Source organism: Suncus etruscus, chromosome 5, assembly GCF_024139225.1.
Source record: "Suncus etruscus isolate mSunEtr1 chromosome 5, mSunEtr1.pri.cur, whole genome shotgun sequence".
Taxonomy (NCBI): Eukaryota; Metazoa; Chordata; class Mammalia; order Eulipotyphla; family Soricidae; genus Suncus; species Suncus etruscus.
The window spans coordinates 43714127-43741812 of NC_064852.1; the positions used below are offsets into that span (position 1 = coordinate 43714127).

General features: G+C 31.5%; 1 non-coding gene and 1 pseudogene across 1 annotated transcript; one reads left to right on the plus strand and one right to left on the minus strand.

Moving 5' to 3' along the window:
- Nucleotides 1–27686, minus strand: part of LOC126008573 (zinc finger protein 462-like) — a 93661-nt pseudogene that overhangs the window by 57648 nt on the left and 8327 nt on the right.
- Nucleotides 2076–2182, plus strand: LOC126009765 (U6 spliceosomal RNA). The gene has a single exon (XR_007495976.1). It is a non-coding gene; the product is annotated as a U6 spliceosomal RNA (small nuclear RNA).

Genomic DNA, 27686 nt, shown 5'->3' on the forward strand with positions numbered 1-27686 from the left:
ACCCAATCCCAAAAGTAAAGAAATGAATTTAGTTTCATAAAGTTCCTCTGAATGCCTCTATTTATCTTATGAACTAAAAGATGGAAGAATATGTTCAAGGTTTACTATAACTACAATAAAGTTGGATATTATAATCACCTAAAGTTGATCAATTTTCATTATTATCATTATATTCAACACTGCTCAGGTTGTATATTCCATATACTACCCAGAATACTATTTAGACGTGTTTATTTCAATCTAAAGTTATTTTCTATTTTAAATAATTGATCTACTAACTAATAGAAAAGGCATAAATTGATCATCTTACTGAAATTTTTTCAATAGTTTCTTACCTTTGCCATTGTTTCATTTCCTCTTTTGTTTATTCTTCATACTTCCGCAGAAAAATATTTTTAAAAGTGTATATATTTACCACCCTCAAAGTATCTCAGCATAATATTTAAGGTCATTCAGAAGAAGTCTAAACTGACTTCATCATTGTTTTGTTGCTTTTGTTTTGTAAAGGTATGTACAATGCTAGAACAAGTTTACATCTTTTCTTCACTAATCTTTCTCAGGAAATAATAGGAAATTATGACTATTCTAATACTGTACTCCTTTATTTTGCAATTTCCCCCTCCTTTTGCTGTTTGGCCTTTTTGATTACAGGCCAGTACAGAACATTCCTCAGTTCCACATCTCAGCAGGAGTTTGCCACAGTGCTTCCCTTATAGTGTGCTTTCATTAATTGTTGAATAGAAATAAGGCTAGTTGTGGGCTGAACTTAAAATTCTGTTCAAATATGTATATTGAATGCTATTTTTAAGATATTTCATATGTATGACATCTTGGTTCCAAGGGAGTAACTTCCTTCGAATTAGCTGTTGAGACATTAGTGAATCTCAGGATAGTAACTACTCTCCTTTTCCACAAACTAATAACTTTGTCACCCCCTTCAGCTGCTTTATAAAAGTCAAATAGATAGTAGATATTTTTGAAAGAATTTAGTTGCACTTATGTTCTCATAAGTAGACCAAAGAAACTGAAGTTATTATTTCTTAATAAATCTCTCCTTCATTTTCTGTCACTAAATCATTACTTTATAATTTAGAGTTCAGGTACTGGAGTACATGTCAGCAACAGAGTCAATAATAAAGACACTTAGTTCTTACTGCCATGGTAATAATAGAAAAATTTATATTTGTGAGCAATATAAAAATTTATATTTTTATTGCTCTTATGATAAAAGCCAGAAAGAAATACATTCACTTAAAAGAATATTTATTCATATATAAATATAAGGAAGACTATCAATAATCTCATGTTTAGACTGATAATCAAAGATATAGCAGCAATTGATGAAAATAAGAAGTTCAAAATTTACTTCATATAGAAGAACATAATGTATAAAGACTGTGAAGATGGAAAGAACATGAAGAAAACCAAGAATGCTAATATAAGAGGCTGGAGTGATAGTACAACAGGTAAGACATTTGATTCAACATGTCTGACGTGGGTTCAATCCTTTGCAGTCTAAACATCGCTTAATCCTTGCCAGCAATGATCCTTAATTACAGAGCCAAGAGTAAGGCCTCTGAACCACTGGGTGTGTGTCCCATTGCTTCCCAACAAAAATTCTTAAACTGTGAAGAGAGAAAAGGATTTGTCCAAGAAAGATTATAATTGCAAGATTTTTCTTAGCTACACATTACTGATTATAATAATAATGAAAGGATGAAGAAGTATAACTATTTTAACCTGGTAACAACTTTGTGAGAACTTTCACACTCTTTACATAATAAATGAGAATAGTGACTTCAGGTAGAATACCTCTGAATTTTTAGATTCTTTAAAAATATTGCAATGTTACTGAGTTAAAAGTGCTTGTGGAGGGGCCGGGCGGTGGCGCTAAAGGTAAGGTGCCTGCCTTACCTGCGCTAGCCTAGGACGGACCGCGGTTCGATCCCCTGGCATCCCATATGGTCCCCCAAGCCAGGAGCGACTTCTGAGCGCATAGCCAGGAGTAACCCCTGAGCGTCACCGGGTGTGGCCCAAAAACCAAAAAAAAAAAAAAAAAAAAAAGTGCTTGTGGAGTGCTCGCTTCGGCAACACATATACTAAAATTGGAACCATACAAAAAGATTAGCCATGGCCCCTGCGAAAGGATGACATGCAAATTCGTGAACCGTTCCATATTTTTTTTTGATAAAATACCCTTTTAAAAAAAGTGGTTGTGGGGGGGTGTTGAGCAATAATAGCTCAGAGGGTAGTTGCCTTGCACACAGTCAACCTAGGTTCTATTCTCGGCATTCCCATAGTCTCCCATGCCTGGTAGATGTAATTTCTGAGCATAGAGCCAGGAGTAACCTCTGGGCGCTGCCAGGTGTGGCTCCAAAAAATATATATATATATATACATATATATACATATATATATTAATAAAAAAAAAGCTGTTGGTGGTAGCTTTTTTAAAAAAAGTTATTTTATATTTACTTAATAAATGTTGAAAGAAAGTAATAAAACATGCCATTACAATGTGACTTCACTTTAAACTTTTCCAATTATACAGGCTGTGAATATGACTCTCTGGTGGAACACATGCTTCACATGTATAATTCCCTAGGTTTAATCACAGAAAATACACAATTTGAAAATTATTTTCATGAAAAGTAAAAGCAGTAGAAAGATGAAAAGACAAATTAGAGAAGCTTAAACACTGTCAATTAAAAGACACCATTAAAAATTAAAATACTGTCTAAATTAGCTACTACTTAAAAAGATTGTAACTTTAGCTAAATTTTATTAAAGGAAACAAATAATACTTGAAAGCAGGAGATTCTAACTACAACAACCAAACTTAAAAATGTGCCTGTCAAAGAGGCAGATAGAGATGGTGGATGAAGACTAGTTACACTAGTGTTGGGAATTATTAAAACTCAAATATGAATAATTTTATAAATTACAGTGTTGGATTAAAGTTAATATATATAACCATATCAATATGCACCCTAGAATTATTCTATTTGGTGATATTGGGAGGTGCACACCTAACATTACTTAGGCCTTGTTCCTGACTCAACACTCAGGGATCAATACTGGCAGGCTCCAGGTACCATTTGGGGTGCAGGGGATTAAATCTAGATTGACCAAGCACTAAGTAAGCATCCTACCTACAGTACTATTTCTCTAGCCTCATTTTTTATTCTGTCTTTTATTGGTATAAATTATAATTTCATAGCTTCTTTAAAACTTTATAAATCTGGCAACAAAGAGGTAGTACTTGGCTTGCATGCTGTCAAACCAAACTCCATTCTGGCATTGGCTATGGTTCTCTAACTTCCAGCAGTAGTGATCCTGGAAATTAGAGTCAGATATAAGCCCTGACTATCATTGCATATGGCCTCCAAATAAAACAAACTAAAATAAAACTTTATATATAGATATACATATATAATAAATATGTGACAGAAAAGCTCTTAAAATTTTAATAGAAAAATACCAAACATCAAGTATTCTTACCATTACAAAGAGCATTTTAGTAGGAGTGAGGAAAAAATTAATAAACTTTTTTTACATATTAAGAAGTTTTAATTGATGGGATTGGAGCAGTGGTGCAAATGGTAGCCTATGGTAGCCTAGGATGTACCTCTATATGGTCCCCCAAACCAGGAGTGATTTCTGAGCGTACAGCCAGAAGTAACCCCTGAGCGTCACCAAGTGTGACCCCCCAAAAAATTATTTGAAAATTATCATTATTATTTATTTAAATACCTTGAGGTTGATGATAGCCCATGTGCATATCTCAGAAACCACAAACAAAAATGCTAAGCTAATATATTTCATATCTACATTGTTTTTGTTTATTTTGGTTGCCTTTTTTGGGTTTTATACCATTCCTAGCAGTACTCAGGGATTACTCCTGGCTTTGTGCTCAGAAATTACTCCTGAAAGTAAATGTGGACCAGATGGGATGCCAGGGATCAAACCCAGGTTGGCTACATGCATGACAAATGCCCTACCTGCTGTGCGATTACTCAGGCCCCTCATTTTAATTATCTTCTAAATTTCTCTCAGTCACCTTTCTGGTAAAATTAGTAACAGTGGTCTTTTAAGTTGCCTTCTTAAATTTGATTAGAACTATTTCAAAAAAGTATGAGTAAATTTTATAATCTTTATAGTTGATGCCTGAAGACTTCCAGGGATATACCCTGATATGCTCAGGAGTGTATAGTTAGGAGGCATGTGATACCTAGTAGTGAATTGTGACTGCATGCATGCAAAGCTTTTTATCATAACCTCTGTACTATTCTCTGGCTTTCAATGTTTAAATACTTTAAAATTTTGTCATTGAATATTCCAGATATTCTTGAAAATATTTGTATAATATCAAGGTCTGTACTTCTTGGGTTACCTAAAAAATGAGACCTGTCAAGTTTCAAACTGATAGTTTGTAATTATTAGTTTATAATTAGGTTTAAGAGAGGTTGGGAACATTCTGCTCTGGAAATAATCCTCTTGTGATACTTTACCTATTGGTTATATGAGAATTCACACACTTAGATGGAGACCCAGGTTACAACTTACTTAACTAATTAACAGAATACTCACAAAAAATTACTAATATGATTTTTGCTCTCCTAGCTTTTTCTTAAGTTTTGCTTGAATTCTTGTATGTGGGAACGGATGAAATGCAGCATTAAGGCCATAGGAAATCAGTCTTCTTGAAGAAAGTGAAGAGAGGAGGAAAGGAAAAGCCAATGCTAAGGAAGGAATTGAAAGGAGTAATGGAATAAATAAATTATAGCTAGAAAGACAATGATAAAATATAGCCATGAGGGAGATAAGAAAATGAAAAAAGGAATGTAGGAGAAAATGAAATATAGCTGTAGAATCAGAAGTTCAATTAAATATATTTCAGTGAATAGTGTTCCATTTTCTTCTAGCTCCAAATTAGTCAAACTCACAGTAATTTAGCAAGAGAATAAGATTTAAAAGAAGGTTAATAAAGTTTTACACATTTTGAATAGAAAATCAACTATAAAGAATATAAAATTTGTTCATACTTTTTTGAAATAATACTAATCAAATTATAAAAGGTAACTTAAAAGGCCACAATCTATTTTCACTGAAAAGGTAAATGAAATAGAAATTTAGAAGATAATATCACATTTATATACCTCAGTTTAATCAGATTATATTTTTATATACTAAATTATCTTTTATTGAATCTATCATGTCACATTTATATTTGTGGAAAATTATCTTTTTGTTACATTTTATTTTAAAAGAAGTTTGTGAAAACATATTTTTTCAGCTTTCATCAATAGATTCTAGACTTTCACTAAAAGCAATTGTTTCTGTGTTCTGTGTCATAAATATAATTATTTTCTTCTTAGATTGAAATGAATAAGCAGTTATATCAAATGCTAAATTCTTCCCTAATTTGGGGCCAAGGAGTCCTTCCTTTTCTTTTCTTCTCTATTTTCTTTTTTTTTTTTTTTTTGTTTTTTTTTTTTTTTTTTTTTTTGTTTTTGGGTCACACCAGGCAGTGCTCAGGGGTTATTCCTGGCTCCAGGCTCAGAAATTGCTCCTGGCAGGCACGGGGGACCATATGGGACGCCGGGATTCGAACCGATGACCTCCTGCATGAAAGGCAAACGCTTTACCTCCATGCTATCTCTCCGGCCCCCTTCTTTTCTTCTCTATTTTCTATATATTTTTCTACCTTCTAAAAAATGCAGGTTCAAACAAAAAATGTGACCTTCCATATTGTATATACATTTTTATTGAACTGTGAGAAATATATCTCTACTACGCAAAATAAAAAGATTATGTAACATAGGCTTTATTTTCTCTTTAAAAATTTCAAGAAGAATCAGAACAAAGTTATAACTTGCCTGCCACATTATGACAAGCTTGTGCATCAAGTTCAGTATACTCTTAGCTTCCACCACCACATCAACTTTCAGATGCACATTCTGCTGCCAAAGCTGCTCCACGGCCTCTATTATGTGTTCCCTATAATTTAATATCTATTGTGCACTGGTTAGACACTGCTTGACACAAACATCTATACATAGTCTAGGGAAGAGACCAGAGAATTCAAGGTCATGTTAGCAATACTACTAAATACTGCTAATTACTTTGAATATAAAGATCTTAATTCTGGATTCTAATCCATTGCTATAATAATTTATTCTGGGAACAGTCTTGGTGATATTTTTAATAGTATTGTTCTGTGAATAGTTGCAAAGTCCATAGGAGTCAAATAGTTCTAATTTACTTTTAAAACATATGTAATATAGCTTTGCATGCAGCTCTCCCAGATTGATCTCTGATACTCTGTCTTCACTGAAACATTATTAAGAAAATCTTCTTAGCATGGAGAAATAAATAGCCCCCAATTACTGATCAAATGTGCACAAAACATATATCTATAGATTTACATGTAGGAAAATACCATGTGCTTATTTTCTATGCATGGATACATATGCTTATATACATTTTAAATCACTTCTAGGGGAACTAATTTTGATGTTTTATCAAGATATACTTTTTATTAAATCTACATGTAATACGTTTTGATGAATTACTTTCATTCTAGAAATAGTACATTTTGTTTTTATTACTAACTACATTTATTACTAATTTGATTCTTAACACCTACTCATTAAGCATTGGTTGCAAAATTAGGAACTAGGTGATTTGGAAATATAAAATAAAATTTTTATTTGAATTTTACAAAAAGTAATTGAATTAATAATTATTCTGTATTTTGTACAGCTATTTGTATTTATTCATCCAAGTAAAATGTACTCACTTGTGAAAAATCTTTCATTTTCTCTCAGATAGTTTGGAAAATAAAAAAATTAGTAATATATAACTAAATTTGACCATGAGCACTTATAGCATGTGATTAATGTAGTTCTCACAATAGCCAGTAATTATTAATTATAAAATTATAAAATTATAAAATATTAATATATTTAATATTTTCAGTTAGCTTGGCCGGAGAGGTGGCACTAGAGGTAAGAGGTCTGCCTTGGAAGCACTAGCCTAGGACAGACTGCAGTTCGATCCCCCAGTGTCCCATATGGTCCTCCAAGCCAGGGGTGATTTCTAAGCGCATAGCCAGGAGTCACCCCTGAGTGTCAAATGGGTGTGGTCCAAAGCCCCCCGCCCCCAAATATATTTTCAGGTAGCAAACTATGTGCAAATTTCTGTAGAATGAATCATCTAATCAGAAAATAATGGAGCTCAGAATTAAATTCAAGGTGAGGGCAGGAATAATAGTTTGACAATCAGGTAGAGCATTTGCCTTACATGTACTGACCAGTGCTCAATCATTGCCATCACATGTAATAATCTCTACTCTGCACTGAGCACCACCAGAAGTGACAGATGAGTGCAGAGTCAGGAGTAAGCTACTAGTACTGCTAAAACAAACAAAAGTTAAACTCAAAATACCTTTTAGATACTTCAAATCTTTAGTTTGTATATGTTCTTCTCTGTTTCCATTTTTTTTTTCATTTAAAACCTAGTTAAATTCTCTAATTAGCAGATTTAAATGAGCTCATGTTACTGGAGAGATAGTAAGCAATTTTACCTCAAAGAAATTGGTGACTAGGATACAAAGACTGCAAACAGACTAGAAGAAACTATTCATCCAATACTCATTTGATAAGGTATTAATATCTAAAATATATAAGGCTCAGGTAGTGCTTAACAAGTATAAGACACTCAAACTTATCCAAAAATGGGAAAAGAAGATGAAAATACATTTCCTCAAGGAAGAAGTATAGACACAAGAAAATGTCCCACATCACTAATCATCAGGGAGATATAAATCAACACAATGAGAGAATATCTCACACTACAGAGACTAGCATACATCAAAAGGATAAGAACAGCCAGTGCTGGTATGGATATGGGGATAAAGGGGCTCTTCATTCTCTATTCTATCTTTTTTTGAAACTGAGCTTCCATATGACCCAGCAATACCACTCCTAGGTATATAACATAGGAGCCTAAAAAACACAATGCAGAATATCAATTTGCTTTCTTATGTTCATAGCAGCACTATTCCCAATAGCCAGAATCTTTGTGTCCAAGAACAAATGCGTGAATTAAGAAATCATGGTATGGGGATGGAACAGTGGCTCTAGAAGTAAGGCATCCACCTTGCAAGCGCTAGCCTAGGAAGGATTGAGGTTCGATCTCCTGGCGCCCCATATGGTTCCCCCATGCCAGGAGCGATTTCTGAGCACATAGCTAAGAGTAACCCCTGAGTGTCAATGGGTGGACCCAAAACAAAACAAACAAACAAAAAAAAACAAAACAAGACGAACAAAAATGGTATGGGGCCAGAGAGATAGCACAGCAGTAGGGCATATTTGCTTTTCATGTCACCTACCTAGGTTCGATTCCCAGCATCCCATATGGTCACTAGAGCCATTTCTGAGCACAGAGCCAGGAGTAACACCTGAGCACCACCAGGTGTGACCCAAAAGCTAAAAAGAGAAACCATGGTACATTTACACAATGGAATACTATGCAGCTGTTAGGAATAGTGAATTCATGAAATTTTCTTTTTTTTTCTTTTTCTTTTTTTTTTTTTTTTTTTTTTTTGGTTTTTGGGCCACACCCAGCTGTGGTCAGGGATTACTCCTATCTATCGGCTCAGATATAGCTCCTGGCAGGCACGGGGAACTATGTGGGATGCCAGGATTCGAACCAACCACCTTAGGTCCTGGATTGTCTGCTTGCAAAGTAAACGCCTCTGTCCTATCTCTCCGGCCCCATGAAATTTTCTTAAACATGGTTGGATATGTAGAGTATCAGAAAGAGGAGTAGACATAGAATAATTGTACTTATTTGTGGGATATATAAAAATACAGTTTGGTAATAATATTCAGAGACAATAGAGATGAGGACTAGGAAGACCATGTTAGGAACTTTACAACCAATTGTAGGGGAATGCAGTTAGGGCAGAGAGTGATCATTATTACAATATTATCTGGAAATTATAACTCTAGACAAGAACTGGGTGCTGAAAAAAGATAAAGTCATATGTATAATACTTCTTCAGTTGCAATACTGCAAATAGTTTGTAGTAAAGGAAAGTTGGGGACGGGTAGGCCTGCCACAGAAGCAGGCAGTAGAAAAAGCAGGGGTCAGAGTTAGAAGGAAACTGGGGCATTGGTGCTGGGAAATATGCATTGGTAAAGGGTATAATACATTGTTTGACTGAAACTCAATCAGTAACAATCTTGTAAGCATGTATCATGTTATCATAAAATTAAAGAATGTATGTAATAAAAAAGTGAGAAGCTTCATAATATGAACACAACAGAAATAAAGAGAGCAGATGACTCATACATTCCTTTCAGGGTTTAAACATTATTTCCAGAAGTAAAATCTTACAGAAAGCCATATCTAAATGTTTAATGTGAAAGGTCAAATATATTCTCAGAGGTCAAAGAGATTACAGAATATAGATACTACAGAATTACAGAATAGTACTTGCCTTGTATACAGCTGGCTCATATGGCCCATACCCAGGAGCACATATGATCTTCTAAACACAGCCAGGAATAAGCCTCGAATACAGGAATTTCTGTAGAATGAACTTCTGAACATGGTTTCTCATTACAACAATAACCACAGGATTAATTATCACCATGAGAATTGTGACAAGGGTATTTTGAATTGTACTTGTAACCCTGTGGCACAAACCTTTGTGTGTGTGTGTGTGTGTGTGTGTGTGTGTGTGAACTGTTGGATGTTCACAACAATTAAAAAAAAAATCCTCAAATTTAGTAGAAGACATTATGGTTTAGAAATTATCTTTTGGGGCCAGCACAGTGGCGCTAGAGGTAAGATGTCTGCCTTACCTGCGATAGCCTAGGACGAACCGCAGTTCCATCCCCTGGCGTCTCATATGGTCCCCCAAGCCAGAAGCGACTTCTGAGCGCATAGCCAGGAGTAACCCCTGAGCGTCAACTGGTGTGGCCCAGAAACAAAAAAAAAAAAAAAAGAAAAAAGAAAAAAGAAATTATCCTTCACCAATGACAGAACCAAATGGGACTGAACATAGTCAAATAAACTTTCTAGACTTAAACAAAATGAATAGTTAAATACATCCATATTTAGGAAGCATACTCATCATACCTTGTTAGGCACTGAGGTATGTTTAAAAGACAGTTTGTCACAATCCAAGGACATATAAATTGATCATTAGTCATATGTAATGAATAAATCATAAAAGCCTTATGTTAAACTTCAACTTAATATTATAGTCATCACATATTAATTTAACAGCATTATCAGATACATTCACAGTATGAGTTCATTATATGTCACAAAATAATTATATTGAAGATACACATTAATTGATTCTATTGCCTTACAGCAGGTATTATTATTGCATTCTGTGTTCATAGCTGTTTGGCAGCAGAGTTGTTATAGATGTTTTTATTGCAATAAAAGATCAACAATCATTTAGTCTTTTATTCCCTCTAAAAGTTAGATACAACTTTATGTTTGAATATTTTGCTTCTTTTGTGCATTTTTCATATTTTATCTTGAACCACTTTTAGTTTATTTGACATTTAATTTCCATTGACTACCTTTAATTTCGTCAAACATTGAATATTTAGAATTAATTCATTTATGATTTGGAAGATAATCTATTGATTTTTGTATTGATCTCTGTAGTCTACCTTTAGCTTCAGGTAGGGCTTATAAACATTCTAACCAAACCTAAGTATAAACTTGAAATACCCCAAATTTATTCATAATATAAAAGTATTAAAATAATGTTATAATATGTTATTAAAAGTATACTATAAAGCAATATAGATTCTTGTATTTTATCAATAAAATATAAACATAAACACATAAAATTACAAAATAACAAAATCTAGTATGCTAAATATTAAAAATTATATTTATATCAAACCTATAATGACTTATTTTCACTTAAATCTTTTACTATTTAAAATATTTTAATTATGTATATAATATTGTAACAAAAATTTTTTTTTGCTTTATGGGCTACACTCTGTGATGCTCAGGGGTTACTCCTGGCTATGCGCTCAGAAATTGCACCTGGCTCGGGGGACCAGATGGGATGCTCGGGGATCGAAACAAGGTCCGTCCTAAATCGGCCGCATGCAAACAAACGTCCTAATGCTTTGCTATCACTCCGGCCCCTTAAGAAATATTCTCGAAAGAAAACAACAAGTTCTCAAATGCTCTATAATTTGCTTTGTGTTATAATTGTAGTTAATTAATGCAATATGTGAATCATCTCTTATTTCATACCTGCCCATCAACAGGTATGTAAACTAATATATTTCTAACAGATATATTTAATGAGCATAACCAGCATTGTCTATAAATATACATTAAATACATGTTTCAGTGTATAATATGTTGTAGCAAAATATATTTTGTATATGTAATTATGTTAAAATATGCTAGTTGCATGTTAAATATTATTTTTGGAGTAGGTCAGAAGACTTTGAAAACTATTGCTCTGATAGTTATTTAGAAACATAATAAAACAGCATAAAATAATTAAGAAGCATAAATTAATTAAGATTGCTTTCTCGGGCCTGGAGAGATAGCACAGCGGCCTTTGCCTTGCAAGCAGCCGATCTAGGACCTAATGTGGTTGGTTTGAATCCCGGTGTCCCATATGGTCCCCCGTGCCTGCCAGGAGCTATTTCTGAGAAGACAGCCAGGAGTAACCCCTGAGCAACGCCGGGTGTGGCCCAAAAACAAAAACAAAAACAAACAAACAAACAAAATGATTGCTTTCTCTTTCTGGCAAATTGGTAGTGGTAGAAGTACGGTATGTAACTTTCTGCCCAACAGCATACAAAATATTAAAGTAAAGTGACTTTTTCTAATATTCACTAAAATCAGCAGTGTTAGATGTAGAATAGTATTCACTTACAACATTTTAATAATTTCCTAAATCATGCTCCCATGATGTGCATTATAAAATCAAAAACTAACTACCTGTAATAAATGTACCTGGCATTTCAGAACTCTAATATTTTCATTTAAACAATCTTCTATATTATGATAAGCAGGAGGTACTCTAAAAATTTAATACAATATAAGGAATTGCATGTTAATCATTTTTGTAAACATTGTTTCTAATTCCTATAAAAATAATGATACCCAAACATCTATACTTTTCCTCCATTAGTATCAATTAGCAACACAGTCATTTCTCAATTATATTATTGCCTACCATGCATGTATCAAATAAACTAAAATTAAAATCCAGTATGCTGTGCCATTCTCATTAAATGCCTTACATCTAATCTGTTGCACTTGAGCTAGTGAAGGATATTGTTTTGGAAAGGTAATTAGCAGTATTATTCCTTACAACATTCTATCTGCTAGAGTAGAGAGTTTTAGAAGAAACCAGCGAATACTCTAATTGAACTATCTATTTGACATAAGCATCCACAGTGATACCGTTAATTATTCTCGGCTCTAACTGGTCAATTAAAACTGTAAAAAGGATGGCCAGTGGTGAACGTAATGTTTTTAAAATGTTTCTCCCCATCATTTAACTCCAATAACTTAATAGTATCTCTTTCTTCAAGTGAATCCAATGTTTCCAAATGCAAATAACTTTCTGAAAATACAAAAACAAAAAAAAAAAAACAAAACAACAACAACAACAAAAAAATCCCACACACACACAAAAAGGTTTGTGCCACAGGGTTACAAGTACAATTCAAAATATCCTTGTCACAATTCTCATGCTGATAATTAATCCTGTGGTTATTGTTGTAATGAGAAACCATGTTCAGAAAATGCTGATTGAAAATTTCAGACATCAAATACAAGACACTCATTGCCTATCAGCCAAATTGATTCTTACATGTACAGAACAGAGCCTTACAAATAATCCGAACTTGTTTATCTTTATAGTTCTACTTCATGATTTTAATGACTGCATTGACAAAAAAAATACTATCTTTAGACATATTTCTTTATTCAAGGCGAATCTTTCAATCTAATCTAAATGATTTTTTATTTTGAATGTGGATTATTCTTCATCCTTTAACTGAAATAACTGTAATACATTTGCAACTACTCATGGTCAATTATGCCCAAAACTTTGAAGCTGCAAGTATAAGTATCAAGTATAAGAAAACTTTGTCATTTTTACATTGTGCAATTAAACACATAAGCAAAGCGAATATTTCAAAGTAACCAAATTAAATTTATCTAGGGGTGTAGAATTACAGTATAAGACATTACTTTTTTTTTTAAATAGAGAACTACTTATGTCTTCAGTACAAAATAGCTTAAAATTAGTGTTTGTGGAATTTATCTCAAATTTCAATCATATGTCAGCATGCTGGGCATTTGTCTGGAACATTTCATGGGGTGTGGTCGCTAGCAGTGTTCAGTCTTAATGACACTAACCCAGCAAAGAAAATGGTTCAATTAAAACATGGAGTCTATTATGCTGAGTAAAATAAGTCAGAGAGAGAGAAAGATGCAGAATGGTCTCACTCATATATGGGTTTTTTAAGAAAAATGAAAGACATCCTTGCAATAATTTTCAGAGACAAAAGAGAGGAGGGCTGGATGTTACAGCCCACCTCATGAACCTCACCACAAAGAGTAATGAGTTTAGTTAGAGAAATAACTACATTGCGAACTATCCTAACACTGAGAATGTATGAGGGAAATAGAAAGCCTGTCTAGAGTACAGGTGGGGGTGGGGAGGGGAGGAGGGATATTTGAGACATCGGTGGTGGGAATTTTGCATTGGTCATGGAGAGTGTTCTCTTATATGACTGAAACCCAACCACAATCATGTTTGTAACCAAGGTGTTTAAATAAAAAATATTATAAAAGTAAATTCAATTTTTATTGAAAAAAAAAGAAAATGGTTCAATTATAGAATTTCAGAATGCATCTCTGATCAAATCCTGTGTGCTACTCAGGGTGTTCAGTGCTATTCTTGATGATATTCCTAGGGGGGCATAGAGTGATGAAACTCAAATTGAGTCCCACACTAATAAAGCATGAGACCCAAACTCTTAGATAATATGAGGATCCAATACCCCCAGGTCTCTCTTAAATTTGTACCATCATATTGCTTTTTACTACATTCTTAATATCAAAATGTTATGTTATATTTAAATTTATTTTTGTCCTTTGTAGTAATATACAATTAGCTTGCATACATATAATATTCACACACTAATGAAGTTACAATGCACAATTCTTTGATATTTTTCCTAAGATCCTGATAAATCATGAGTAGTGTTATATAATAATAAAGCTAGGTAAGATAAATGATTCAGAATGTAGCACGAAAAAGAATAAAATACAGGTGACTGGGTTTAACAAGACAAATTTTAAATTCCGTTAACAAAAATAATACATACTATATGAAGTGAGGTAGTTATTTATATTATATTTACACAGATATTCAAACAAATAAATATGTTCATTAAGAAAATAGATGTTATAATTTTATAAGGATAAATTTAAAACATAAAAAATTAACTAAAATAAACCCTGTGATAATAGATTTTGAATGACAGCATTGGTAGGAATGTATATATAATTTGCACATGCATAAATGTCATATATATCTATTTATATATTAAAATATAGATGCAAGTCAAGTAGACTTGTATTAGATATGGACTAGTAACAATAACCATATATACTGGTAATATAAAATAACCTACTTATTTTTCAATAACATTTTGCTTGTTCTTTATCTCTCACAAATTTGACACTTTGGATTAATAAAGAAAATATAAACTATTTAGAATCATCACTTACAGATAATAAGAATCCTTATATGGGATAAACCATATTATCTATTTTTGATATTTATTTGACCAAGACAGTCTTTCCAATATCTTTTCACTAATTACCTCACATCACTCTCTGAAGTACATTGATTAATGCAGAATGCACAAATGCATAATGTGTTTTATCTTTGAAGTACAGTCATGTTCTTCTCATTACAATAAATAAAATATTCGCATTCAATTTTTTTTTTGTTTTTGGGCCACACCCGGCGTTGTTAAGGGGTTACTCCTGGCTGTCTGCTCAGAAATAGCTCCTGGCAGGCACGGGGGACCATATGGGACACCGGGATTTGAACCAACCACCTTTGGTCCTGGATCAGCTGCTTGTAAGGCAAACGCCGCTGTGCTATCTCTCCGGGCCGCAATTTTCTGTTTTTCAATCAATGCATCATATATACATTTTCATTTTATGTCTCTTAACTGTTCATACTAACTATTCCTGCTCAAAAATATGTACAAGTTTTCAAGTTTTCTTGGAAAACTAGAGAGATGTGCTTACTCTAAAATATAAACAAAACCCTTTCTTCTATCTTTGAAGCTTGCTCTATAGTATATATATATATATATATATATATATATATATATATATATATTCCCAAATTTAGTTGTACTATTTACAATGCAGTCTTGTTTTTTTTGTTTTGTTTTGTTTGTTTGTTTTTGCTATTTACTATCAGAAAGTACAGAGCTCTTATGAAATCTTACATAATCTGAAGTGGTATAAAATGGAAGTCAGTTATGATTAAGTAACACAGAAAAACAATTGTATTATAAGATTACCTAAAAGCCTTCCAAATCATACAAAATAGTATATAAAGCATAAAATAAAAATAGGAAATACTGAGGCTAGAGCAATAGTACAGCAGGAAGAGCATTTGCCTTGCATGTGGCTGACCTGGGTTTGATCCTCAGTATCCCATATGGTCCCCTGAGTTCACCAGGAGTGATTCCTCAGCACAGAGCATCACTAGGTGTGGTCCAAAATAAAGTATATAGTATATATACACATGTAGAGTAGTGATATGATACATAAATATTCTTTATAACGTAGTCTTTTGGGAAAGAGCTTGGAGATAACTGTTTTCATCGTGGCATCCATCTCTTTATATAAAACTTTATATAAAACAAATGTGGAATGGTACTTTATATAATAAAAAATAAATTTTTTATTTTTTTTACCCATAAATAAATGTATTGATTTAGGCTCTTCATAAAAACAAACATCCAAAAACTAAAAGTTACAGAAAGCAATGAAACAATTGATACTCAGAAATTTACATGTTTACACATGTACATATATGTACATCATATATGTATATATTTTCCTATATAGATATTATTTCCACTAACAGAGACTAAGGACAATGATGCAATTATTTACAAATATCAATGAAAAATGGAATATTGGCTCTGAAAGAATATCATATACTAAAAAAAAGGAATCATTTGGATAAATGGCTATTTTAGAGGATTGGAATGGAGCAAGTAAGAGCTAAATAAATCATCTTGAATCCAATATTTTATCCCACACCAAAAGGATTGAAAAGTTCAAAGAATGAAGGAACACAGAAATTACTTTGAAGAAATCCATCAGACATGTCAAAATAAGTGATATTAATGAATTAGAAATTGTTGACTAAAAATCACAAGTTCATAAAAATGTGAGTAGATATATGCAAAATAATAAAAATATTACGAGGAGAATATTCCATAGCTACAAAGTACCTAATTAAAAAACATCATTAGGGCCCGGAGAGATAGCACAGCAGCGTTTGCCTTGCAAGCAGCCGATCCAGGACCAAACGTGGTTGGTTCGAATCCCGGTGTCCCATATGTTCCCATGTGCCTGCCAGGAGCTATTTCTGAGCAGACAGCCAGGAGTAATCTCTGAGCAATGCTGGGTGTGGCCCAAACACCAAAATAAAAAAAAAAAAACATCATTAATTTTAAAACAAAAATTGTGCAGTGATTTTGTTCACTTATTAAAAACTCCTCTGAGACGCCTGAAAGATTGTGTAAATGGTGACTTGATTCACATGCAGCCTATATAGGTTTGATATCCAGTATCCACTTTGACTCTAAAAGCATCACCAGGAGTAATTCCTGAGCGCAGAACTAGGAGTAACCCCTGAACATTGCCAGTTATAGTGCCAAAACTTAAAAAAAAAAAAAAACAACAAGATACCCTGAGTATGTATGCAAAATTTTGATGAATGATGGATGAATGACAGATATCTACTACTAAAATCTGGCAATAAATACTTTAGACAAGCAATAAGTGATATACATAATGAAACAGACAAAAATACTGCAAGCAATTTATCACAGTATCAGTATTTTGTGAGAACATATTATCTAGATCTAATATTAAAGGAGGCAATCCAAACTACAAAATATTTTATGAAATAATCAGCTTGAAAAAAAATCAAAGTGGTAAAATAAAGGGAAATTTTTACTAAATGAAACTATATACATGTAACTAATTATACCATTTGACTCAGACCTGGATCCTCTAAGGATAGAACAGAAATGATAAGATAATATTAAATTATTTATTTTGATATTTATATTAAAGCATTATAGGTAATAGAGAACGACATATTTAATGGTGAAAGGAATTGAGGGCAATAAAGTATAATCAATATAGAAAAGAGTCCCAAAATTTTATGTGTTCCATATTAACAACTTTTCTGTAAGGTTTTGCTTTTATTTTAAACCAAGTGACTTTATGTGACTCGAGAACATCGATTTCCCAGCTCTTTTCAATCCTTTTTAGAACCACTGTTTAGTAAATTATATTGAAAATGTTGACTATTGTTCAGTAGTATAGTTATGATATGTAGATTATAGTCTCACTCATTGAATGAGCTAATATCTATGCTTAAACAGTGATTATTTTCATAAATTGGTCGTATATACTCTTCCTTGTTTTGTCATCTTTATACTAAAATGAGAATTTTAGACATAGGTGATGAAATTAGAGAAACTTGGTGCAGAACATTACGCATGTGTACTTCATCAAACTAAGAAGTAAAAGACTCGGTGCCTTACGATCATTCACTGAAGTATTTCAAATGTTGCAAGAATATTGGTGTCAATTTTTTAGAAAATAAATCATCATAAGAAATCATCAAGAGGGCCCGGAGAGATAGCACAGCAGCGTTTGCCTTGCAAGCAGCTGATCCAGGACCAAAGGTGGTTGGTTCGAATCCCGGTGTCCCATATGGTCCCCCGTGCCTACCAGGAGCTGTTTCTGAGCAGATAGCCAGGAGTAACCCCTGAGCAACGCCGGGTGTGGCCCAAAAACAAAAACAAAAACAAGAAATCATCAAGAGACAGTGTTTCTTAAAATAGTGAAACATAATAAAATAATGTACAACTTACAAATAAATAAAATACATAATTTTATAAAATAAAATACTTTAAGCAAGATAGTAAAGGGTGTAGGGGCTCAATGATTTGATTATTCAAGTACCTAAATTGGACCCCTGACCAGACAATTCTCTTACCCTAGGAGAAAGGGATGAGGCTTCGGTAGCCTATCACTGCTGGTTCCAAGGAAGCATCATGGGAAGTTACCTTAGGGCCCGCTGAGCACTGCCAGAGAATGCCCCTGAAAGAAAGAAAAAAATTGTAAGAAGCTTATTTAATATGCATCACTGATCTGAAATGTGTCTACTCTTATACATTTTTTTTATTTTCTTAAAAAGAAAAAATATATTTTATTGGGTTTCTAAGATTACTACTTCACAATTCAAAGAATCCATGTATTCAAGAAAGATGCTTCACTTTACCTGTTCGACATTATATTAACTTAATATAATACAGATAAGTCTTGGGGCCGGAGCTATATAGCCCAGCTATATAGCACAGCCTTGCACTCAGCTGATCCAGGACAGACCTTCGTTCAATCCCCAGAGTCCCATATGGTCCCCTCAGCCAGGAGTGATTTCCGAGCCAATAGTCAGGAGTAAGCCTTGAACATCACCGGGTGTTACACACTTCGTGTGCTTAATTGTACAAAACTATAAGTGATTCTAAGTTTAAACTAAAAAGCTGTGAATATGCTGAATATGTGAATATGCTGAGGCTGAAATAACCTTTTTATTTCCTATACATTTCTCATCTTGCAGTTAACTCACTGATACTGTTTGAAAAGTTTATGAATGAAACAGTTTCTTTCTTTTATACCTTTTTCTTGGTTATCATAAAACTTCATTATTATCTTTTTTTTTTTCCTTGCTGTAACTGCAATATATTGAGGAAAGATTTATAAAGTTCAATTTATTTGAAGGACTAATTTCAAATTCCGTTTCCATTATATGTTCCCTGCCCCTACCTCAACATTATTTCCTCCATTTTCATTAACTATTTTATTCTATGATACTATGTAATATTAAATTATAATAATAGCAATCAAAGTCATGGGGAGTAAAAGGGTTTTCGATTGCAGCTCATGCTTGGCTCTCAAAAGCACTGCACAAAGCCTGAAAAACAATAATTCAGAGAACTTGCCTGCAGATCCCATCCTCTTTTGTTTCTAATGACACTGAAGTACTTCTATGATTAAAATTTAAAGGCTTCCTAGTAACCAAGTAATTTGCCCCAGACTTCTTATCCAGCACTCACCAAGAAGATTCTGATTTTAATATACTATTAATCAAGCTCCAGCCAAGTTTACTCCTGGAACTTTCAGTGATAGAGAGACTAGCTTCATCTTTCTCAATATGTACAGATGAAGATATTTTTCACCTGATGAGTCAGTTACTCTATAAGCCACAAAAAATGTTTTACACTTGCATTGGCTACTATAGTAATTGTAGATTTGATGGCAACAAAGCAAAACATAAATTATTTAAACCATGATTTCTAAGAATGATTCCAAAACTTTATGTACTGATGCTCATTGCTAAAAAAAATAAGAGAATGAGTGACTGTGATACATAATATGCATTTGTTAAGACACATGGTGAAATAAGTTTTGCAGTACTAAAATTAGCAAGGGGGTTAATTTTAAGAAAATAATGTTAGACATCTTTAGAGATTTATCAATAATTAGGTTGATTTAGTGTCATTCATAATAGCAAATATTTAGAGTAACATGAGTACTCAATTAAAATGATTTTACATCCATGAGTCATTCCACAAAATAAGTATTATAATAATTTACACAACAAGGTTTAATAATGTAAAGATTCTTAACTGAAAAGTGAAAAATTCAGTTTTTTGTCCAGTACAAGAAAGTGAAAACAAGGGGCAAAAATTAAAAGAAACCCTGCAAAGTCTGTTTTCCTCAAAATACATACAAATACAAGAAAAAACAAAAACAAAATGTATTCAATACAAAATCATCTAATTATGACCAGTGAATGAATAGCTTTTGATAATTTAAACATTTATTTTTTAAATCTGCTTTTCTACCATCTGCCTTGCTTTCTAATCAGATAAAAATTAATTCATGTTATTGAAATTTTAATGCATAAATCTTTATAGTCAAGATTCAATGGAATATTTTGCTACCTTATTTTGTCTCCCTAGATATTTACAGTTATGTTATACCAACCATATCAGTCTTTAAAATATATTACCTGAATAGCTATTGTATACCATTTATGCTTGTGACAATAACATAGAGTCTGTGTGCATATAGTTTAGTGAATAATGAAAGTAATTGCAGTAACCTAGAATAATTGAATTAAAAGTAATTTTTTGTTTAAATATTTGCCATATTTTAATTTTTGTTTTAAAAGAGTTACTTTATAACATAATTAACATTAAGGCGTTAACTGTATGTCTCATATAAATTACAAGAGACTTTATATATTAAGTAAATATATTGATATTTGCAGTGAAGATATTTAAAATAAAACTCCATAGCATAAAATATTGTTATTATATAATTATTTTATATATTGTTATAAGTAATTTAAGATATTAAGTCTATTGACTGATATCTGATATATAGATACAATTAATTTTAAAGGTTCTATAAAAATATAGACAAATCCTCTCTTGAAAAGCACACAGTCCTATTATCAAACACTAACTTGAATTAAACAGTAGTATAGTTTCAGTATCAGCTGCTTTTAGGTAAAGATTATAAATTAGTGTGATATTGATAATTGTTTTTATTGAGTATTATACCAATAATATATTGCAAATACTTCTAAAATAAAGTCACTGACTTTTATATTACTAAGTATTTAGCAGATGAGAAATGGAGAAATGTTTGCTTTCACTAATAATAAAATGCAACTTTAAATTTTACTCTATAACATTAAAGATTACTTTGGTATTGCTTAAATTTCATATTCAAAATACAGATGATACATATTTCTTATTTTTTTGGAAATTGAAGCAATTTTTAAAAGAAATTTTTATCTAGAAACATTTGATATTAGAAATACAGACGACACATATTTTTATTTTTATGGAAATTCAAGCAATTTTAATAAACTTAATTATTTTTGAGAATATCATTCTATTTTAGATAATTGGACCAAAAGAATTTGACTGAAATAGGGAAGAGTTTATAATCAAAATGTCTTTTATATTATTTGAAGATAAAATTAAACTTGTGCAGCAAAATTAAAATAACATTTATTAAAATCATATTAATAATTGTTTCAAATATGAAAATTTTATATTGTGACATATTTATAGATTTACAATCCGATATTTTCAAACATAGAACAAAATGAGAGTAAATACATCAAATGTCAAATGCAGTTATTTTACAAAATAGTATTAAGAAAATTTAAAAGTATTTCTTTATTGTGATTTTTATATTTTCAACAGTAAGCTATTTGTTGTTTATTGCAAAATAAACTTATGTAAAAATTCATTCATTAAATACAAAATAGATATACATTAACATTAAATTTTCTTTGGCATAATTTATTTACTTGAAGTCCTCAAGACAAATAATTACAATTATTGAGAACACTAAATAGGCAATAATATATTTTCTAAAAATGAAACTTTAAAAGATTTTGTTCATTTAATATGACATTTTCATTATAATTACAGTTATAGAAGTTATACTTGAGAAAATTAAGTCTATATGATTTCAGTGACTTATTACCTACCTAGTGATCAGTAATTTAGATTTTAAAATATTTTTAGTAGAGATTTTATTAGTACTATTTCAAAGAATCATCTTTAAAATGTATTTATTCTAGGAAGAAAGCAATTTTTTTTAAAAGCTGTATTCTTAAGTTGCTACCTTAAGACTTAATTAAATATCAAAAAGATAGATGGCACATATTAACTAAATATAGAATGTTTTCTTTTGGTAAATATATACACAAATATTTGAAATATATAAATGCATAACTTTTGGTCTGCATTTATAATTATTATAAAGTCTTGTCCTTTCTAAACTAGCTTTTTTTTTAACAAAGAAAGTATTTTTTGTGTGTGAGCTCTAATTTGACATTATAACAATGTAGAACTACTTGTATAAAATACTGAATAAGATATTCTGTTCAGTGATTAAAATTGTCAAGTGAGAGATATTGGAATTCAAATTAAAACATAAAATTATTGTAGTTCAAAATACTTGCAAGAGAAGAATTGCAAAATTAACTGTTACTATTTTCTTTTTTTTTTAAGATACTGGTAAGTTGTTTAAACTATCTATACATATACATATACATGAGTATTGATTTTATTCGATATATTTACTTAAGATCTTTTTTTAAGACCTTTAAATTTAATTATTAGGTGTTTTAACTATTAAAAATACTCTCTACTGCAAGTTTCTTTAATTAGAAGAATATGAAAAATTATGAAATGAACTAAAACTGTTGTTCTATTATGCCATAACTTTAAAATGTCATAAATTGTTAAATAGATCATTACATGTACATATAAACATTAATATAGGTAAGGATTTATGACCTGAAAAAATAGTAACTTTTAGTTCATTATTTCTTCATAAAAAGTAATTTAATTCTGCATATATATAAGATATATTAAAATTTTATTAAAATTTATTAAAATTTTATTTCTTAGGAAAAATATAATATGGATTGAAATTTCATAATAAACAGTCTTCACAAAGAAATTCTAAAGTTTAGAAGTGCTAAATAAATCTTAAAATCTAATATTTAGGTAAATGTCAAGTCTAAAATAATGCTGAACTTCACTCTGCATTACCTTCCCACAAAATGCACAGCATTAACCAATTCTTTTCTGTCAACTAGCAATTTTTGGCAGGTCCCTTTTGCATGATTCATGAAGGACCAGTAAAAGGCTAATTGTTCAAATTAATTTGCGTAAATGACTAAGCAAGAGATAACAAAATTACATCTGCACTTGTTTGGCAAAGATTCAATAGCAGCGGCCATGTACTGCCAGCTGCTTCCAGACAACACTCTTGCAGAAATTAAAAGCTACAAATATTAATTAATACACTTTTTTGGTACGTTAATTTGCACTGAAAGGTTCCGGAGTGCAAAACTGCTGAGAAGATGAACCATGATAATTAGAATTAATGGGATGGATGCATATTTTTTGCAGCTGAAGTTTTAAAAAACCATGAATGGAACTGGGAACTTGAAACTGACATTCCCATAAATCTCTATGATAATGCAGCTATTAGTATTAGAAGGATTAAGTACTATGGCTCCAGAGTTATCCATCACATGACATGTTATATCCCATCTGTCATTTCAGTAACTAAGACATGATAGCCGTCCTTGAGGAAGCTGTATGAGAAGTCTTGGGATTTCAAGGAATTGTAGTGATGACTGTCAGATTCAAAATGAATAGCTCAAATCTCTCACTTCTAAATAGAAATAATAGTCAGAACTCACTAATTGTCAGCTTACTCTTTGCAAAAACCCAACTCTCATATCAGTATTTATGTTTAGTTAGGCAATCTGAATTAAAGAGAGATCAGAATAGAAACAAAATAGTAGTGAAATTAATGCAGTATTTTTTTAATTTATGTATAACTTTAGAAATATTAGTTCCCTGTAAAATTGTTTTTGCTGATTACAGTGAAATTATATGTAAGGATACCTTAGAAAAATCTTATTGTCATAGAACTAAATATGATGAAGTTACTTACACATGATACAAAACTATGAAGAAATGAAAGTCCAATGTTAAGTCAAAATGGGCCTGTAGTTTTATATATATTATATTTACATTTTAATAAAATTTGTTATTCAATAGCTGACAATTGAAAATATCATTTTTCACATGGAACTACTAATAGTTATAGACATATATTTGGAGAAATTGAATTTTTGCTTAAATATAAAAGAAAATTTACTTGGTTTGCAGAATAAATTTAACACTTAAAATTTAATTTATACTTTAAAAAGTAAATGTTGTTTGAAATTTGGGAAGCAGTGTTTTACAATATCACCTGGCACCTCAAGAAGCAAAACCACCTTGGAATTCTGTATTTGGAGATCATGAATGCAAATTTAACCTAAAGCATGCCATAAGGTCTCTTGAACCCCATCAAGAGTGATCTTGAACACACGACCATAAGTGAGCTCTCAGCACAGCTAAGTATGGCTCCAAAACAAACAAATAATTAAAAAATAATACCTGATTTAGTAATTACACTAACAAAAAATGTCAAATCCCAATTTTAAACTTAAGACTTTAATGGCTATTCTAGTAAAATTAAAGTAGTGCCAGACAGTACCTAAATTTACTAAGTTATTTACTGTTATTAGAAAGATTTTCTATACTTTGATAAGGTGACCATTGAGAACTGCTAGGAGGACATTAATGAGAACTCAGGCTAAGGAAAGAGAAGGACAAAGAGGCAGAATCAGACTGCTGAGGGCTATAGCATCAACTTACTAGGATAAATTTGCCTCTCAGGTGTTTATTGTTTGGAAGAGTAATAAAGAACAATAGCTATTTATTCAGAGTGGAAATGGTAGTGCAGCAGTGCAATAGTTTAAGTATTTGATGACTCCATAACTAAAGGGACTGAAGATTTGACATTAGAATGCCTTAGTGAAAAGCTAATGAAACCTGATAATAAGCATTCAGGCAGAATTCTCAAAGGGGAGAGAGGGAACAGACTACAACTGCCATTTGTTTGCATAAGGGTCATAAATTTTCAGGGATTTTAGCCAATGTATAAAAAATAATATATCCATTCAGATGTTGTAAATATCACATGATGAACAACTTAATGGCCAATTGGTAAATATTTTTATTAGAATGGATGAGGCAAAATTGACTGCATTTCTCTTCTTGGTTAGTAATATCTAAGCATGGTTCTAGAATGACAATCTGGGTTTTCTCCACTATATAATTAATTGTCCAAACTTGAAAATGCCCATATTAGTGACTCTTTTTTTCTTCATTATTTTATTTTCTGACAACGTTTTAATATATGTTAAATGTCTCAAAAATTACTTTAGAAATTCACAGACTTTATTTCCCATATCCTATATTGTTTTGTTTGGTTGGTTTTGTTTGGTGACTCAATGGTTGCTTCCAGTGATGCTCAAGGAATCATGAAATGAAAGGGATCAAGGGCTTCTGCATGTGAAGTATGTACTGAGGCCTATAAGTAACATTTTTTATAAAATTTTTAGAAGTAAACAACTTAGAAATTTAAATGTTTTTTATTTTCTGATTTTCAGAATCAAATTGTTTCTAAAACACTTTATTAATTTATCATTAACTTTATTCATAGAGACAATATCTATTGAATATTCATGGTTCATTTGAATGCCTTAAGGCTACTTGTAAAAGCCATTAAATATTTTATCTGAGAATTTACAGCATTTTCTACAAGTAAGATTAAGTTTCTACACAAATACGTGATTTGTGACATATAGGTTTTCTAAATTTGTGGCCACCAGTTTAGTACTGCACTTAAATTACCCATCCTTGACTAATCATAATGCCATTGATGAATAAAAACTTTAGCTATCTATGTTCAACAAACGTGTTAATATGTCATTTTAAGAGACCTCTTTAAGACATCCACACAAACAAACACATATGAAGAAAGGGTCATCTTACTTGATCAAAAATCCAAAAGTTGATAAAAATATATTTTATTATTAAAAAAGCATAAGTTAAACAATTAAAGCTAGTGTTTAGGAATTAATCATATTTTTTTTTTGTTTTTTGGGGGCCACACCTGGTGACGCTCAGGGGTTATTCCTGGCTAGGCGCTCGAAATCATTCCTGGCTTGGAGGACCATGTGGGACACCAGGAGTTCAAACTGTGGTCCCTCCTAGGGCAGAAGCCTTATAACTCAGTGCCACTGCTCTGGCCCCAGGAATTAATCATATTTTTATTACCACTTTATTTCACTTTATTTTAATATTCACTAAATAGACATGTAGTAAGTAAAACTTAGAAAGGTTTGTTTGTTTATTTGGTTGGTTGTTTGGTTGGTTTTGGGGTCACACCCAGGAAGTGCTAAGGGGTTACTCCTGGCTTTGAATTCAGAAATCACCCCTGGTAGTCTCTAAGGACCATATAGGATGCTGAGAATCTAACCACAGTCAGACCTAGGTTGGATGCATGCAAGGCAAATGCCCTACCGCTCTGCTATCTCTCTGGCCCCAGAAAGTTGTTGTTGTGCTTTTGTTTTTGTTTTTTGTTTTTGTTTCTATTTTTCACAACAATTCAAGGCAGTAAAATGATTCCTGAATAGATATTTTCAAATTACATTTCCATAAACAAAAATAAAAAGAACATATATACTACTTTATACTCTTGGAAGATGAGACATAATAAAATGTAGTGGGCTGGAATAACAATACAGTGGATAGGATGCTTGCTGTGCAGGCTGCTCAACCAAAGTAGATTTGCTCCCTGCCATCCCTTATGGTTCTGGAACTGCCAGGAGTAATTCCTGAATGCAGACCCAGGAGTAACTCATGAGCACAGTAGTTTGTGACCCAAAATCAAAACCAAAATAAAATTTGGAATTATTTATTAATGAATATAATGTTAAGTCTTCTAGCCTAATATATTCCACCTTATATTATTATCCACCTAAAACTACTATTATTCCACCTAATTATATTATCATCATATTTTGCAGGAAAAATGATATCCCACTTGACAATTGTAACTATACAAGCAGTTTATTTTTGAACAAATTTATGGTTTAAACAAAAAGCAATTGTAAATAAAAAATGGCAACTACAAAAAACTTTATCAGCCATAATATTTAGAGTGATATTTCCCTCTTACTTTAAACTTTATAATTTATAAAGCAACAAAGTAGTATCTCTTTTATAATATTTTATTTTTAAAGACTTATTCAATTTTTGTTAAGTTCCATTTTCATCACGATTACTATGCCACCAACTATATATAAACTCTTGAATGACAAGATCTCAAACTTCTGTGCTCTTACACTTCTTGGTATTTAACATAGTCCCTAAGGTGGCTTGTATGAATCTAATTTTTCCAGCATTTTAAAGCACTTTCAAACTTATGTTGAGTCTTTTATGATCTAGACATGTCTGTCAAAAGTTGTACCTTAACCAATGTCATGTATATTGTAATATATAAAACTAACTATCTTGCTTAAGCAGGTACTATATTCATGATCAAAAAATGATTTTTCCACTTAAATTGAACATTCATAATTAAGGAGTCATTTTTAAAAAATATTTCTATATACGAGAACACTAAGATTGAGAAATTTATATGAATTATCTGGCTATGAATTTTTGTTTGATGCCTCCTTGAACTTTAAATCTTTACTAGAATTATTTTTAATTTTATTTCATTTAAATACATTTTAATAACATTTTTAATAAGTTTGATATATATGATATATAATTATATTATCATACAAAATACTATATTATATATAATGC